This window comes from Zingiber officinale, chromosome 3A (genome assembly GCF_018446385.1).
Source record: "Zingiber officinale cultivar Zhangliang chromosome 3A, Zo_v1.1, whole genome shotgun sequence".
Lineage (NCBI taxonomy): Eukaryota > Viridiplantae > Streptophyta > Magnoliopsida > Zingiberales > Zingiberaceae > Zingiber > Zingiber officinale.
In genome coordinates, this window is record NC_055990.1 from 97,169,718 (window position 1) to 97,187,369 (window position 17,652).

The 17,652-nt window shown below is 33.9% G+C and overlaps 1 long non-coding RNA gene across 1 annotated transcript; it reads left to right on the forward strand.

The window, feature by feature from the left end:
- The first annotated feature begins 735 nt into the window (after nt 1-735).
- Nucleotides 736-17,596, forward strand: LOC122052120. Its single transcript, XR_006131894.1, has 28 exons — nt 736-1,222; nt 2,898-2,966; nt 4,063-4,168; nt 5,272-5,423; nt 5,535-5,601; nt 6,455-6,544; nt 6,794-7,942; nt 8,301-10,554; nt 10,619-10,726; nt 13,048-13,081; nt 13,150-13,287; nt 13,533-13,674; nt 13,860-14,001; nt 14,254-14,395; nt 14,563-14,582; nt 14,652-14,793; nt 14,961-14,977; nt 15,047-15,188; nt 15,357-15,373; nt 15,443-15,584; nt 15,753-15,769; nt 15,839-15,980; nt 16,149-16,165; nt 16,235-16,525; nt 16,595-16,740; nt 16,840-16,856; nt 16,926-17,064; nt 17,233-17,596. It is a non-coding gene; the product is annotated as an uncharacterized LOC122052120 (long non-coding RNA).
- The last annotated feature ends 56 nt before the right edge of the window (nt 17,597-17,652 follow it).

Genomic DNA, 17,652 nt, shown 5'->3' on the forward strand with positions numbered 1-17,652 from the left:
TCTACTAGTGTAGTTTCAAAAAGGTATGCTTTGCGGTTGCTAATATATCTCCACTCACTGTTGAATTGAGCCATCCATCTGCCCAAGTAAACATACAAGGTTTTGCTCCATTAATTTTTTTTAATGTGCTTTTAGCAATAGTTGTGTTGTTAATAAACTGTCACCTGGTTATCTTTATTTTTTTCCTAGCAAAACATCAACTTTATTGTATCCTTTTCTAGTCGCACTATTTCTGAATATTACTAATAATAATATGTCATTGCATGGAGTTCTATGGAAAAATAAGATCTGCAGAGCTGACCACAAATGTGGCTTGATGATGTTTATCAATAGAGAAACAGATGCATTTATATAAAAACAAACATTCCTTTTTTCAAATCTATTAATATAGATATCTGCTTTCCTAATGTTTTTCAAGGATCTTGTGTGTGTTGGTACCAGGCTATTCTCTTTATACACCTATGTTATTATTTATACATCTTTCCAATTATTATAAGACTAGGATCTGTGTTGTCCAGGTCAGTACAAAGTTGGCACTGTATGTGTTGGTACCAAGCTATTCTTTATACACCTATGTTATTTTTTACACAAGGGCAAATTAAACTAAACCTAAATAGTTGTTTCAAAAAATGTGCTTTAAGATCTATTCACATGTCATACCTCTTTTTCTGCCATGCCATCATGCCATCTTTCAGAAGTTGGAGCATCCACATCTAGTATTGTATAGACCGAGTTACCAGAATTCCAGTCAAAAATTAATAATGCTACTTAGCATGGGGCATGTTCTGCTGTTAGTTGTTTTTCTAGCTTGATAAAAGTTAATTTTACTGATATAAAGATTCTTAATTAAGCTAGAATGATATAATGATGGTTCTTTTTGAGATGTTATCTGTTGTAAGATTATCATAATTAATCTAAATTAATATTTCATCTTTGAATGCCTCCTAAAGACAGTTAATTTTCTTTTGGATAGTATAGTTGCTGAGAATAATCTTATAAATTATATGAGGAAAGCCGAAGGTGTAACCTCAATGGATCCTTTTTTTAAAAAAGGTTGGCTATGTAGGGATGATTGAATTACCACAAAAAGAAGCTTGGATAAATGTCCTATCCTTTCTGAGTTGGCTGTGAATATCCTAAGCATAAATCATTTGGAAAGCATTGAGATCAATGGAGAAGAAACTTTTGAGAATGCCTCAATTAGTAAGGAAGCTAACAGACGGTACGTAAATGTATTTTATTTTTAGAACCGTTGCTAATCTGCTTTGTTTTTGCAAGTTATTTTCTTTGGAACTTTTTGCAAGTGAAATCTGAAAGATTATCTTATATGTTAGACATAATTGTCAAGCTCCTTTCTAACCAGTTATTTCATTACAAGTATGAGGTGGTTGAATGTGTCACAATCCATGGATTCGATTGTCGTCCCATTGCCTCAAGATTTCAGAACTCTCTCTTTAGATTTTTAGGATCCTATTATCATGTTAGACAAATTATTATGCTCTTATAATCAAGGATGCTTCTAGTATATTCATTTGAAAATTTTTAATTATTCCGGCCAATGTGGGGTCTCGGGTAGGGATGGCAACGGGGTGGGTTTGGGCCAGGTTTGGCCAATCCCAGAACCCACCCTATCAGAAAAAATGGACCCGGACCCATCCCGCCTAGTTTTTCAACCCGCCCCACTCAAAACCCGACGGGTCTATAGCGGGTTGAACCCGCCAATCCACTAAGCTTAAAAAAATACAATTCAATAATAAGTTATTATTATTGTATTTTATATTATATAATATAAATTATAAACCATAAATATTATATATATAACGGGACGTGTTCGGGGCGAGTTTATTGAAATTCGTAACCCGTCCCGAACCCGCTTCTAAACCCGGTCAATGGGTTTAGACTCCCCGTAACTTGTTTGACCGGGTTTTTAAACCCGCCCCGAACGAGGCGGATTTAATATGGGGCCGGGTTTAAACTCACCCCATTGTCATCTCTAGTCTCGAGGAAGAAGAGGCACACAACAACAACTTTACTACCATTGCACCACTCCCTTTCAAATATTAACCAAAATAATTTTTAAATTAATATACACTTATATTAAAAAATAAAAAAGTATCAAAATACATTATTGAAGCCATATTGTTCAAATTTGGGACCAAAATAACGGCATAACTGAGGCGGTGCATGAAGCTGTGCGGTCCCAATGAGGTGTCGGATAGCTTTATTATTGCCCCTTCATACTAATAAATCAACTAAAAAGAAAATATTGGAGCTAATTTTCTGCTAACCATAGGCAACCTTTTTCACTACGACATCCTAATGTGGGTAGTCAAGTACTTTGGTAGGATTCAAGACAAGAATTAAAGTTGCAACCCTTGACTTGTAGAGAGGGTTATATAACCATAAGAGAAAGAAGTTGCTCAATTATCTTGACGACAACAAAATCTCAACCGCCCCTTCATACTAATAAAATCAACTAAAAAAATATATATTGGAGCTAATTTTCTGCTAACCATAGGCAACCTTTCACTACGACATCCGAATGTGGGTAGTCAAGTACTTAGGTAGTTCGAGACAAGAATTAAAACTACAACCCTTGACTTGTAGAGGGTTATAACCATAAGAGAAAGAAGTTGCTCAATTATCTTGACGACAACAAAATCTCAACTGCTTTATGTTTTAGCTAGTTTCTCATAGTTCATTTAGTTTCTTTTAATAGTCTAAAATGATGTTTATAGCATGCCCCATCACAAAATTATCAATTTTATTCAACAAAATAAATCATCATTTGACCCCATATGTGGTAGTTGATTGAAGATCCTTGATGGTTTTTATTGTACTTGGCAAAATAATTACATTAGTTTTCAACATTGATTTAACTATAGAGATATTTTTAGGGCTGCAAATTGTGGTATTGATTCCAGTGGACCATGGAGCTGTCTTCATGATGCTATTGGAGCTTTTAGGTGTAATTTCCTGCCTGACCTTTTGTGATTTGGGAGCTTGCTTTTTTGAAATCTAAGATTTTTAGAATTGTTTCAGGTAACAATTTATTAATTGATGGTACTCCTCTTTCGATTTACTTTTGTATTTTGGATCGTATTCCATAGGAAGCTCTAAATTTTGATTGACTTGGTAGAATCGGTATTGTTTCAACTAGCTCTGGTGCATCGTGTGTTCTAGAACCTGCCACTTTCAATATTTTTCTATAGAATTTGAGAAATGATGGATTAGCAAATTCGACGGTATTATGGTATTCACTCCATGTATCTTTTGTAATGCTCATATTCTAGAATTGCAAGCTTAGTAATGAATTAATATGTCGCACAAAGATGGTTTTTCATGTTGATTTTTTGGGTGTTGTAGTATGCTTGAGTTGGTTTTGCAAAATTTTAGAGTTTTCCTTGGCTGCTGAATTGTAAGATAAGAAAACTCTGTGCCTCATATTGATGTAGTGTAGTATCTAATTGTGGTACTCTTGGAATGCAATCATCTAGTGGATGCATGCATGGAGTTGTTCTTATGCTGTGATGGGAATTTTTAACTCCATCATTAACTGGGGGCCTTTTGAACTAGCCCTTTTATTTTTTGGAAACTTTCTTTTCTTGGTTGGTATCTTAGATTTTTGTAACTGTTGGAGGTAACAATTTTATTGATATATGTGATGTGATTTTTCGGGATATGTACTAGATTTCTTTTGCTTGAAATTGAACTCAGTCTACTTGCTTGGAATTTTTCTGGAGGAAACTTTTTTTAAAATTTTGGTTAACTGGCATTTAACTCAGTCTACTATGCTCAACTGTTATGGTGTGTCAAAGTTTGAGTTATGTATCTGAAGGATTTTTTATTTAATTTTTTGCTACAATAATGGATGAGTTATGGTTTGGTTAGTGGAAGCTTCTGGGCTCCCTATGAAATTGGTATGAGCAAGATTTTGGTATGTTTGTTTCTTTGAATTTGGTTCTGATGGCTTTGATTCTTGTGTATATAAAGTCAGATTATTGGCATTTTGGTCATTGCAGTTTGCTTTATATGTTGCTAAATTATTATTGCTAAATGCAGTTGTGACAGGTTATCTGGGAACCAATTCTTGTTCAACTTGACACTTGATGTAAAATTCATTTCTGATCTGGACCAAGCCTTGATTGGAACTTCCTTTCTTTTACTGGTAACTCATTCTTCATAAAAAAACACATTTAACTTTCAACAATTGTTTATTTCACACTAGTTTCACAAGCAGAAGTCTATAGTATCATGTTCTACTTTAATCCTTTCGTAGTTAACTCTATCTTATTGATACATATATATTCCTGCAAGAGCTCTTTGAGCGCTTGGCAAATCTTCTAGAACAATATAGTCTATGCTATCCTAATTTCTGAGTATTATTTTTCTAAATTTTCTATTTTATCATTCTGCTGATAAATTCTTTGATTTTCTAGATATTATCATCGTTCAAATGGAGGTTGATGGATTTATTCCTTGGAATAATTTCTTCGATACTTAATAATTAATTTCCAGAAGTGTCTCCAACTTGAGAAACTATATGATATTCATATAAATGAAAGAAAGTTATATCAGATTGCCTTATAGAAACATTTAGCTCTAATTATTTCTTCTCGGTAACTCAAGCCAAAGTAAATCCCCTGACTTTTTCTTGGGAAAGTTGGAAAGGGCTTTGTTTGTTGAAGTGATGCTAAAACCAATAGATCGTGGTCAGTAGTATAGCAAGAATGAATCCCTCCTTAGTTCTTCCATTTGTTGCATCTAGGTGTCAGATAACCTTAGAAAGTGTGAGTCACTGTTATGATACTGCACTTAAAAAAAATGGATTACCTAACTGAGCATATAATAAGTATGCCCTTGGGCATTAGTATCATCGATAAACATTCTTTCCTTTTACTTATGTGAAATTTTCTTCGTTATGTTACAGTAGAGTGAAATAATCTATTTGCCTCAGTTGGTGAATTTCACAGTTTGGTGCTTCAATAAATGCGTTGCTAGGAAAAAAGAATTATGGAGGATCAAATTTTTATTTCTGATTAAAAGGAAAGGTTCCTTATAAAAACAATAAAATAAAATTATTTAAAATCCTATATCATGAGACAGTGCAACATAAACCAAATTATCTAAAACAATAAAATAAAAGCAATAACATTTTAAAATTTATTTTACTGGATATAGACAGTGCAAAATTTATTTTAAAATTGGTCTATACATTTTGTGTTCCTGATATAAAAATATTTGTAACCCTTTCCACTTGCCGGAGCAAAGCATGCTTTCGAGAACATGTTCAAATGCCAATGTGGGAGATTGGTATCATCATCTCTTCATCCTTCAGTACCATTTCCACCTCTTCCTTCCCAGCCCATGAGAAAATACTCGTTTGAGTTGGTGATGAACTCTTACCTCGTGAAAAAGCCTTGGTACTGAAATGTTTATTTTTGTCATTTCTCTTGTTACATTTAGACTATTTGTTTCTTTGTTTTTGGTGAACTAACCATGTGTTGTTAAAGGTCTTCGGTTTAATTGTACAGTGTGGGGATGCAGTGTGGTAAGGTCTCCATGTGTACAATGGGAAAAAGTCTTTAAGCTTAATGACAGGTAGTGTTTTTATCCATCCTACTCTTTAATGTAATGTTGCTCAATATATTTTAATTTTTCTTCATATTGTTTGATGTTCCAACATGAGAAGAGGTTAGAATTACGATTGCTATGCTGTTCAAACTTTGCCAAAGCAATCTTTCAAAATAGTACAACTAATTCTAGGCTTATCTTAAATGAAATAATTATTACTTAATAAACTTCTTTATTAATCATTCTTTTAGATAAAAGGTGTTCCCTAGTTACAAATGGGATGTTTAATAATGCTCATATTAGACTCACTCTAGCAAGAAGGTAATCTATATAATAGGTTGTCGATCAACTATCCACTTAGTATCCATCCTACTCTTTAATGTAATGTTGCTCAATATATTTTAATTTTTCTTCATATTGTTTGATGTTCCAACATGAGAAGAGGTGTCTAGGCTTATCTTAAATGAAATAATTATTACTTAATAAACTTCTTTATTAATCATTCTTTTAGATAAAAGGTGTTCCCTAGTTACAAATGGGATGTTTGATAATGCTCATATTAGACTCACTCTAGCAAGAAGGTAATCTATATAATAGGTTGTCGATCAACTATCCACTTAGGATCAAATGCGTGGAGCTGATATTATAGCTTGTATTTATCTACAAGAGTCATTTATTTCTTAGAGGTTACTTCTGGTACGAGTCCAGCTTTGAAACTTTATGGTTGCACTTTGATTGGTATAGCTCATATCACACTACAACATTTTGTTTTGTGTAGTTCATTGTCATTCTTATTCTTTGTTTTTCTATTTTTTTTTCTCCAAACTTCCTTTTTGTCTCTAAAATAATCATTAACTAGTTCATTGTCCTATTTTGTCAGAATTTTCTTCTGGTCAATGCAGTACTTGCTAAATGGAAACCACAGGTTATGACGAATACAGGAGGATTAAGAAATTGGCTTTTTGAAAAGGTAATTATTTTTCTTTTTCTAGGTCCAAGGGATATTAACAAACTTCTTTGTAGAATATAAGCATTGTGGTAGTCACTAATGAAGAGAATAGTTGATCCATGTTGTAGATATAATTTTTAAATTTCATTGGATAGATGTGAATTAATGTGATAACATTAGTTCCACTTTTTGATTATATAATTTTTTTACTTTATTCTCTTGGATTGTAATTCTTTATATATATACTGATCAATTCTCTTATGTGCATAGCTTAATTCTATTGAGATATCGAACTATCTCCGGGTGGAATTGAAATTCTTATCCTATTAGACTTCTCAATATTGTCTAGTGATCTTGGCTTTCTGATATCATCGACATATCCTCGGGCTATATTATTCTATAACAGCCCCTGGGCTAGGCTCTTTTCACAAATATCCCTAGCAGATTGGTTTTCTCAACTTATTGGTATTTTATCCTCAGAAGTGACTTGTCTCCTAGTCTTATTGGTATTTTCAATATTATACCTTATTGATCTGCTCGGTTGGGACATTATTGGACTTCTGGTATTCTTGGTTTTCTGGTTATCATCCTCCACTCCAAGGGATCAAACTCCTTTCCTTGGTCGGGACATGATTGGACTTCTGGTATTCTTGGTTTTCTGGTTATCATCCTCCTGACCAAGGGATCAAACTCCTTTCCTCGGTCGGGACATTATTGGACTTCTGGTATTCTTGGTTTTTTGGTTATCATCCTCCTGACCAAGGGATCAAACTCCTTTCCCCGGTCAGGACATTATTGGACTTCTGGTATTCTGGTTATCATCATCCCGACCAAGGGATCGAACTTCTTTCCCTGTTGGAATATTATTGGACTTTTGGTATTCTTGGCTTTCTCATTATTATCCTCCCGACATAGGGATTGAGCTCCTCTCTCCAGTCAGGACACTATTGATATGTTGTATTGGGATATTAGTGGACTTCTGGTATTTCTGGTTTTCTAGTTATCATCCTCCCGACCAAGGGATCAAACTCCTTTCGTCAGTCGGGACAATATTGGACTTCTGGTATTCTTGGCTTTCTTGTTATTATCCGCTTGATATAATGAGCTCCTCCCATCGGTCTGGATGGATCTTCTTAATGGTGGTCGTGAGATCAAGCTCCCTTTCTTAGTTGGATTATAATTCTGGTACATATAGATATTATTATTTTTCTCCCGGTCCAAATGAAATGGATATTCTTGTATTATGGCTTATTCTTATTCTTAGCGTGGGATCGAGTCCTTTCATCTCGGTCCACTGAAATGGATATTCTGGTATTCTTAACATTTTTATTATTTTCCTCACAACCAAGGATCTAGTTCCTCTCACTGGTTAGGGCAAGATGGGAAAAGAGGGATTCCTTTTGATTTTTTTACTCCAAGGTAGTAGCTGATATTTAATCTACCAAACTAATTGTTATCATTATTTTTGGGTCATTGAATCCTATAATTTTATGTATTTTTGCATTTTAACTTTACATCTTTCCTATTTGATGTTGATATTTTTGTTTGTCCTCTTCTCATTCACATGTTGTTAATTAATTTCTATTCCTAAATTAATAATCATTGCTTTCAATAATGGTGTGAAATCGATGACAATTAAGTAGATTCTCTTAGCCTCGGTCCTACTTATGTTGTGTTGAAACTTATATAAAGAAAATTCTTATGCACTTGTTTGTATATGTTCCTGCTAACCAATTAAATCTTTTGTTGCTTAAATTTGTCAACATTTGTGATGTAGGTGTTCTAGATATCCTAATGATGTATGATACATTTTCAACATCATGTCAATCAATTGTTATCCGAATATTTGGTCGTTATTGGTCTTCTGGTATTCTTTTCTTTTTGGTTATTATTATCCTCCAGACCTCGGGATTGACCTCTTCTCAATTAGGATGGATCGGAGTTTTGGTCTTCTTAATATTTTTACTTGTCCCATGATCGTGGTATTCAGCTCTTCTCTCCAATCACATTATATTGGACTTCTGGTATTCCACGCTTTTTGCTTATCATCTTCCCAACCAAGGATCAAACTCCTCTTCCTCGGTTAGAACTGTGTTGGACTTCTGGTATTCTTGTTATTCTTATTATGTTCTTCATTTCTAACTTTTTTCACTATTAGCTATGAGTTTCAGTGTTTTGTTCTTAAGACTTTGCTTTTAGCCATATGCTTGTGTAATGTAGGCTTCTCTTGTTTTCACAAGTTCCATATCTAGTATCTTCTTTATTTGTTCGAGAATGTTCATGTATTTTTGAGAATTCTACTATATTCATATTTTGTACACTTTTGTGTTGTAGTTCAATCAAGTTACAATCAAATTATGAGGGAACTATGTCAGAAATTTTCCTTACTCTAGGGTTCTTTTACTTTTATTTATTAACATGATTTGATGTTTGCTTACTTGTAGATTGAGTCTATTTAGACTTCAAGGTAGTAATCAATAAAAATATCATTAGTTAGCTTCATTGATAGTATTCATGAGTTTCTAAATGACTATATATATATATATATATATGACAAGCTTATTATTCTCGTTATTCTTATTATGATCACGATTTCTAGCTTTTCACTAGTGGCTATGATATTCAATGTTTTGTTCATTGGGCTTTGCTTTTAGCCATATGCTTGTGTAATGTGGGCTTCTCTTGTTTTCACAAGCTCCTCTTCCCTGTTGAATTATAATCCATATTCACATATTCTTGGAATTCTTTTGCTTATCATCTTCATGGCCGTGGAATCGAGCTCCTCTCTTCGGTTGGATTATAATCGGTATTCGGGTATTTCATGCCTTATTCATGGCCGTAGCATTGAACTCTCTCCCCGATCAGATTATAATTAATATTTAGGCATTCTACGCATTCTTTTATTTATTATCTTCTTGGGTATTGAGCTCTTCTTGGTCGGTATTTATATATTTTGGGCCCACTCTTGGAGAAGCAAATTGTTGGTGTTTGCTCAAATTTGGTAACCTATTCTCTCTTTCTTACTTGTCTTTTAATTTATACTGCACTCATCAATTGAGACTATGATAAGTCTTGCTCATTTCTTTTGCTTATCATCTTCATGGTCGTGGAATCGAGCTCCTCTCTTCGGTTGGATTATAATCGGCATTCGGGTATTTCATGCCTTATTCATGGCCGTAGCATTGAACTCTCTCCCCGATCAGATTATAATTGATATTTAGGCATTCTACGCATTCTTTTATTTATTATCTTCTTGGGTATTGAGCTCTTCATGGTCGGTATTTATATATTCTGGGCCCACTCTTGGAGAAACAAATTATTGGTGTTTGCTTAAATTTGGTAACCTATTCTCTCTTTCTTACTTGTCTTTTAATTTATACTGCACTCATCAATTGAGACTTAGCATCAATTGAGACTATGCTAAGTCTTGCTCATTTCTAACCCCATCTCTTTCTAGTTGGGCATACCAGATAGTTGTTGCTTTTTGAGCAAATAGTTAATGTTCTATCAGTGTCATGTAAAGTTCGACCATTTTCAGCAGATATGTTTATCTTTATGTTTCCAGTATTTTTCTGTCTAAATTTAGTTATCATTCAACTTTACTTGTTGCTAGCTTCATTTCTGCTAGGTTATTGAGCATATTTTGCTTTCTCCCAAGAAGACTGCTTGCATTTCACGATGATTGCACTTCCTACTTCTGAGCCTCCATGGCTACTACACCTGGAAACTTCTGATATGACAAACACTTCTGACATATTTTCTAGTATTGGTTTGTTGTTAAAATATTTTCTCCCAACAGATTTTTCTTTATAACTTGTTCACTAGTTTTCATTCTCTTTATTGCTAGAGTGTAAGTTTAGTTTATATTAGTTTTAGCTCATGAGCAATTGAGTGTCAATTCTTTTAATTGATATGTCTCTCTGTTGTACTCTTAAAATGATTGGTCATATCGAAAGAGGGTTCATTGAGGTGCCTCTTGGAGCTACATGGGTTCAGCAATAATGCGAGCTTCGGGATTTGATACAATTCAGGTACAATGGTTTACTAACTTATTATGATATTGTGAACTTGCAATTATTTTATTCTCCTTAACAGATATCATTTGTTTTTCCTGTTAATGGTGGTTTTACAATGGAGTTGGTTGTTGCTTAGTTTTGTTCTAGTGGAATTGGCAGCCATGAAGTGACTATTGTAGATTTTGAGGTAAACAATGAAGAAACTAGTTTTTTCTTGCCATGCATCTTATCATTAAAATGGAGTGATAGAAAAATATGAGGTGTCAGATTCACACTTGCAAGCATCAAATGTGTTTGCTATGTCATTGTTTTTCTTGTATACTAAATTACTAATAATTTCTTTGCATTCTATTTTGAGTAAACATGTGTTGGAAATGAGATATCTTGGTGATTGTGGGGCGGTTCAATTTTCTTACTAGCTTTCTATATTTCCCAGTGCCAATTAATAGCTCTCATTGTGCTAGTGCTAATTTAACATTAAGATCTATAGAGGTATCTACTTGTTTGATCCTAGCATGTCAATTTTTTCTATATTTTCCAAGGTCAACAAATGGGATATATTTGCTTTGTGAAATATATCATTTTTTTCTATACCTGTTTGGTCCTAGCTTTACCAAGGAAGGATTTGAGATCACAAAGTCTTCAGTCTAGAAGTGTTTATGATGACAATCTTTCAAGTGTGTAATCTAGTGGAGTCATCACTTGTAATTATTATCTATATAAATAGTAAAAAAAGGGCATCTTTATGATTGCTTGTTCCACTTTATAGTCATATATTAAAAAGAGTTGAATTAAAATTTTTAAATAAAGTTCCCAAGATCATTTTTATGTACATTGACTTCTTAAGTTGACATATGAGACCAATCTCCCTGAGCAACAAATCTTGTATGATGTTTCATATAGATCCTAGAGAGAGGAAGGGTTAGACAGAGTGAATCTTGGCCACTAGATAGAATTTATCAATTCAATTAATGCCATAGACGTGAGTATAGCCCTTAGTTACTAGTCGAGTTTTGAGATAATCAACAATGTTGTTTGGTGATTATTAACTAAGAAGATCCATTTGCTATCCATGGTGGACTTTCCTAGATAAAGAGAGACCAACTCTAAAGAGCAATTAGAATTGTGAGATTTATCTCATTGATTATAGTTTTTTGCCACCTTGGATTTAAAAGTACTTCTGAAACATTTTTTACAATTTAATCATAGACATAAAGAAGACACAAAGATAGAGTATTTGGGTGACAATTTCATAGGATATATAAAATGAGAAAGTGGATAGGAATTGTAATGCTTATATTTGTGAAAAAACAGTGTCAGAATTAGTAGGGGATTAAGGATGATGATTAGTGATTCAAGAATGGGAGAGTTTTAAAGATGATGGAGTGGCTTCTTTGTGTGATTGTTGACTATATACCTATAAGGGAGTTGCCTCTTGTGGTGGGTCAACAACAACAAAGAGTACATAGAGGTTTATAGATGGTGGTGTAAAGGACAATAGAATAGAAACAATAACACACATATAGTGATAGAATAAAGACTTAGATGATTTCCTTAGTTGTAAAATTTTCACTTTTGGTGGACGAATTAGCTTTATGTGATCAACGATCATTGATAAAGGAGAATCTTAGAGACAAATGTTTATTAGGATGACAAGGTTCAATGACATGTGAAATGAAGAATAAAGTTGTTATGATGTGCAAATAACTTTAGAAAATCAAATATAGAGAGTATGCATTTCTAGTAATCTCCCTATCTCAGTTGTCTTGAATTTTAGTAAATAAATTGAATGTTTCACTTTGATGTTCATTTTTGGTCTTTGGAGGGGAATTTTTATTTCCATTCATGTATGATTTTTTGCTGTGTTGTTTAATAGGATAACCTATAATTTGACTTAAAAGAAACTTGTATAATCTACAATATTTATTAATTATGGCGTAATTTCAAATAATTTTTGGTTCACAATAATTTTGTGTTCATCAATCACAATTCATTCTTTTATAGGTTTTGATTGCCCTTGTAAAGGATTACTTTCAGCGCTTTCTTCTCGATATCATCCGAAATTGTTCTCACCAAAAGTCTTCTTCTTTTTGTGATGGGCATTTGACACTTTTTTAGGGAAATTTCTAGATTTTTTGTTTTTTCCATTCTTTTTAATTAATCCAGTGCAATGCTTTTTAACTCTAATTTCAATGATGACACAACATTTGCCAAGATCCTTGGGCGTCATCTTTCAAAACTACAAGTGGTTCTACCTATAATTTTGGATGGTATGTTGATTATATTAGTCATAACTTTGTACATTTATCTCATGTTTAGCATCTTCTTCAAAGCTTGCTAATAAAAATGAATCGGTTTGTGATGCTACACTAAGTGCTAGCCATGTCTGTTGAGCATAATGTGACAACCTTTGTTTCTAAACATTTTTACTTTCATCCTTACTCTGTTTTTTTTATTTTAATTGGGTAATAAAATTACTTTTTTAGTGATAATTGGTGTATATGACAGCTCTATTGAACTTCTTGGCGATCTTCTTTTCAAGGTAAGATTTGTTTAAGATTTTGTTATCTCAGGATCTTTGTGAATAAGGAAGGGTTCATGGCTTTGCAGGATGCTGGAACCTTTGGAAGAGCAATTCTTGAGCTTGGGAGTGATGACGAAGGTCCAAGCACAGAGGCACATAGCCTTGCAATTATTGAGGTCCTTGGGCAAAGAAGTCGCAATGAAGTTCTTGCTGAAATTTATATGGTTCGTAGAGATATTAACTTGACTTTGCATCAATATGTGATATTCTATTGTGTTTTGTTTTCTTATTGTCACATTACTATTTTGCACAATGAATTTAATGTTGTTGATCATAAACGTATCTCATATTTTTTATGTTTGGCGACACTACATGTATGGAAGACTATCTTCATTTCAAGATAAGATTTGTTTAAGATTTTGTTATCTCATGGATCTTTGTGAATAAGGAAGGGCTTATGGCTTTGCAGGTTGCTGGAACCTTTGGAAAAGTAATTCTTGAGGTTGGGAGTGATGACGAAGGTCCAAGTACAGGGGCACATGGATGGCCCTGCAATTATTGAGGTCCCTGGGCAAAGAAGTCGCAATGAAGTTCTTGCTGAAATTTATATGGTTCGTAGTGATATTAACTTGACTTTGCATCAGTTATGTGTTATTTCTTTCTATTGTGTTTTGTTTTCTTATTGTCACATTACTATTTTGCACAATGAATTTAATGTTGTTGTTGAACATAAACGTATCTCATATTTTTTATGTTTGGCGGCACTGCATGTATGGAAAGGCTTATGGCTTTGCAGGTTGCTGGAACCTTTGGAAAAGCAATTCTTGAGCTTGGGAGTGATGACGAAGGTCCAAGCACAGAGGCACATGGATGACCCTGCAATTATTGAGGTCCTTGGGCAAAGAAGTCGCAATGAAGTTCTTGCTGAAATTTATATGGTTCGTAGTGATATTAACTTGACTTTGCATCAGTTATGTGGTATTTCTTTCTTGTGTTTTGTTTTCTTTTTGTCACATTACTATTTTGCACAATGAATTTAATGTTGTTGTTGAACATAAACGTATCTCATATTTTTTATGTTTGGTGGTACTGCATGTATGGAAGACTATCTTCTTTTCAAGGTAAGATTTGTTTAAGATTTTGTTATCTCAGGAATCTTTGTGAATAAGGAAGGACTTATGGCTTTGCAGGTTGCTGGAACCTTTGGAAAAGCAATTCTTGAGCTTGGGAGTGATGACGAAGGTCCAAGCATAGAGGCACATGGATGACCTTGCAATTATTGAGGTCATTGGGCAAAGAAGTCGTAATGAAGTTCTTACTAAAATTTATATGGTTCGTAGTGATATTAACATTTGACTTTGCATCAGTTATGTGGTATTTCTTTCTATTGTGTTTTGTTTTCTTATTGTCACGTTACTATTTTGCACAATGAATTTAATGTTGTTGTTGAACATAAACGCATCTCATATTTTTTATGTTTGGCGGCACTGCATGTATAGAAGACTATCTTCTTTTCAAGGTAAGATTTGTTTAAGATTTTCTTATCTCAGGGATCTTTGTGAATAAGGAAGGGCTTATGGCTTTGCAGGTTGCTGGAACCTTTGGAAAAGCAATTCTTGAGGTTGGGAGTGATGACGAAGGTCTAAGCACAGAGGCAAATGGATGGCCCTGCAATTATTGAGGTCCTTGGACAAAGAAGTCGCAATGAAGTTCTTGTTGAAATTTATATGGTTCGTAGTGATATTAATTTAACTTTGCATCAGTTATGTGGTATTTTTTTCTATTGTGTTTTGTGTTCTTATTGTCACATTACTATTTTGCACAATGAATTTAATGTTGTTGTTGAACATAAACGCATCTCATATTTTTTATGTTGGCGGCACTACATGTATGGAAGACTATCTTCTTTTCAAGGTAAGATTCGTTTAAGATTTTGTTATCTCATGGATCTTTGTGAATAAGGAAGGGCTTATGGCTTTGCAGGTTGCTGGAACCTTTGGAAAAGCAATTCTTGAGCTTGGGAGTGATGACGAAGGTCCAAGCATAGAGGCACATGGATGACCCTGCAATTATTGAGGTCCTTGGGCAAAGAAGTCACAATGAAGTTCTTGCTGAAATTTATATGGTTCGTAGTGATATTAACTTGACTTTGAATCAGTTATGTGGTATTTCTTTCTATTTTGTTTTGTTTTCTTATTGTCACATTACTATTTTGCACAATGAATTTAATGTTGTTGTTGAACATAAACGTATCTCATATTTTTTATGTTTGGCGGCACTGCATGTATGGAAGACTATCTTCTTTTCAAGGTAAGATTTGTTTAAGATTTTGTTATATCAGGGATCTTTGTGAATAAGGAAGGGCTTATGGCTTTGCAGGTTGCTGGAACCTTTGGAAAAACAATTCTTGAGGTTGGGAGTGATGACGAAGGTCCAAGCACAGGGGCACATGGATGACCCTGTAATTATTGAGTTCCTTGGGCAAAGAAGTCGCAATGAAGTTCTTGCTTAAATTTATATGGTTCGTAGTGATATTAACTTGATTTTGAATCAGTTATGTGGTATTTCTTTCTATTGTGTTTTGTTTTCTTATTGTCACATTACTATTTTGCACAATGAATTTAATGTTGTTGTTGAAGATAAACGTAACTCATATTTTTTATGTTTGGCGGCACTGCATGTATGGAAGACTATCTTCTTTTCTCGGTAAGATTTGTTTAAGATTTTGTTATCTCAGGGATCTTTGTTAATAAGGAAGGGCTTATGGCTTTGCAGGTTGCTGGAACCTTTGGAAAAGCAATTCTTGAGGTTAGGAGTGATGACGAAGGTCCAAGCACAGAGGCACATGGATGACCCTGCAATTATTGAGGTCCTTGGGCAAAGAAGTTGCAATGAAATTCTTGCTGAAATTTATATGGTTTGTAGTGATATTAACTTGACTTTGAATCAATTATGTGGTATTTCTTTCTATTGTGTTTTGTTTTCTTATTGTCACATTACTATTTTGCACAATGAATTTAATGTTGTTGTTGAACATAAACGTATCTCATATTTTTTATGTTTGGAGGCACTGTATGTATGAAAGACTATCTTCTTTTCAAGGTAAGATTTGTTTAAGATTTTGTTATCTCAGGGATCTTTGTGAATAAGGAAGGGCTTATGGCTTTGCAGGTTGCTGGAACCTTAGGAAAAGCAATTCTTGAGGTTGGGAGTGATGACGAAGGTCCAAGCACAGAGGCACATGGATGGTCCTGCAATTATTGAGGTCCTTGGGCAAAGAAGTAGTGATATTAACTTGACTTTGCATCAGTTATGTGGTATTTCTTTCTATTGTGTTTTGTTTTCTTGTTGTCACATTACTATTTTGCACAATGAATTTAATGTTGTTGTTGAACATAAACGTATCTCATATTTTTTATGTTTGGCGGCACTGCATGTATGAAAGACTATCTTCTTTTCAAGGTAAGATTTGTTTAAGATTTTGTTATCTCAGGGATCTTTGTGAATAAGGAAGGGTTTATGGCTTTGCAGGTTGCTGGAACCTTAGGAAAAGCAATTCTTGAGGTTGGGAGTGATGACGATGGTCCAAGCACAGAGGCACATGGATGGTCCTGCAATTATTGAGGTCCTTGGGCAAAGAAGTAGTGATATTAACTTGACTTTGCATCAGTTATGTGGTATTTCTTTCTACTATTTTGCACAATTAATTTAATGTTGTTGTTGAACATAAACATATCTCATATTTTTTATGTTTGGCGGCACTGCATGTATGGAAGACTATCTTCTTTTCAAGGTAAGATTTGTTTAATATTTTGTTATCTCAAGGATCTTTGTGAATAAGGAAGGGCTTATGGCTTTGCAGGTTGTAACCTTTGGAAAAGCAATTCTTGAGCTTGGGAGTGATGACGAAGGTCCATGCACAGAGGCACATGGATGATCCTGCAATTATTGAGGTTCTTGGGCAAAGAAGTCGCAATGAAGTTCTTGCTGAAATTTATATGGTTCGTAGTGATATTAACTTGACTTTGCATCATTTATGTGGTATTTCTTTCTATTGTGTTTTGTTTTCTTGTTGTCACATTACTATTTTGCACAATGAATTTAATGTTGTTGTTGAACATAAACGTATCTCATATTTTTTATGTTTGGCGGCACTGCATGTATGGAAGACTATCTTGGCAAATACTTCCAAGACTCTCAAAGAAATAATGCCAGTCTTAATGGATACTCTGCTTTCGTCTCTCGCTTCATCTTCATTAGAAAGACATCATGTTTGTTTTCTAAAGGTATTGAAGTATTTATTATGTATGTACTCAACTGAATAATCAATGATCCATCATGTTAGGTTTCTGGAAGAACACTTGGTTCTTGTTCGGAAGCTTGGGGAGATTATTTTGCCTTCAATTATTCCAATTTTAACTCAAGGGGTTAAACACCCTGACAGTAGTAGAAGACAAGTGAGTTTATTTTGTTTTGATACTTGCTTGAATGCTTTTAGAATATATTTTACACCAGGTGCCTTGGCGATGTATACTTTAGCACATATTTATTTATGTGTACAATTCCAAAAGGCTTTTAGCGTTTGGCTA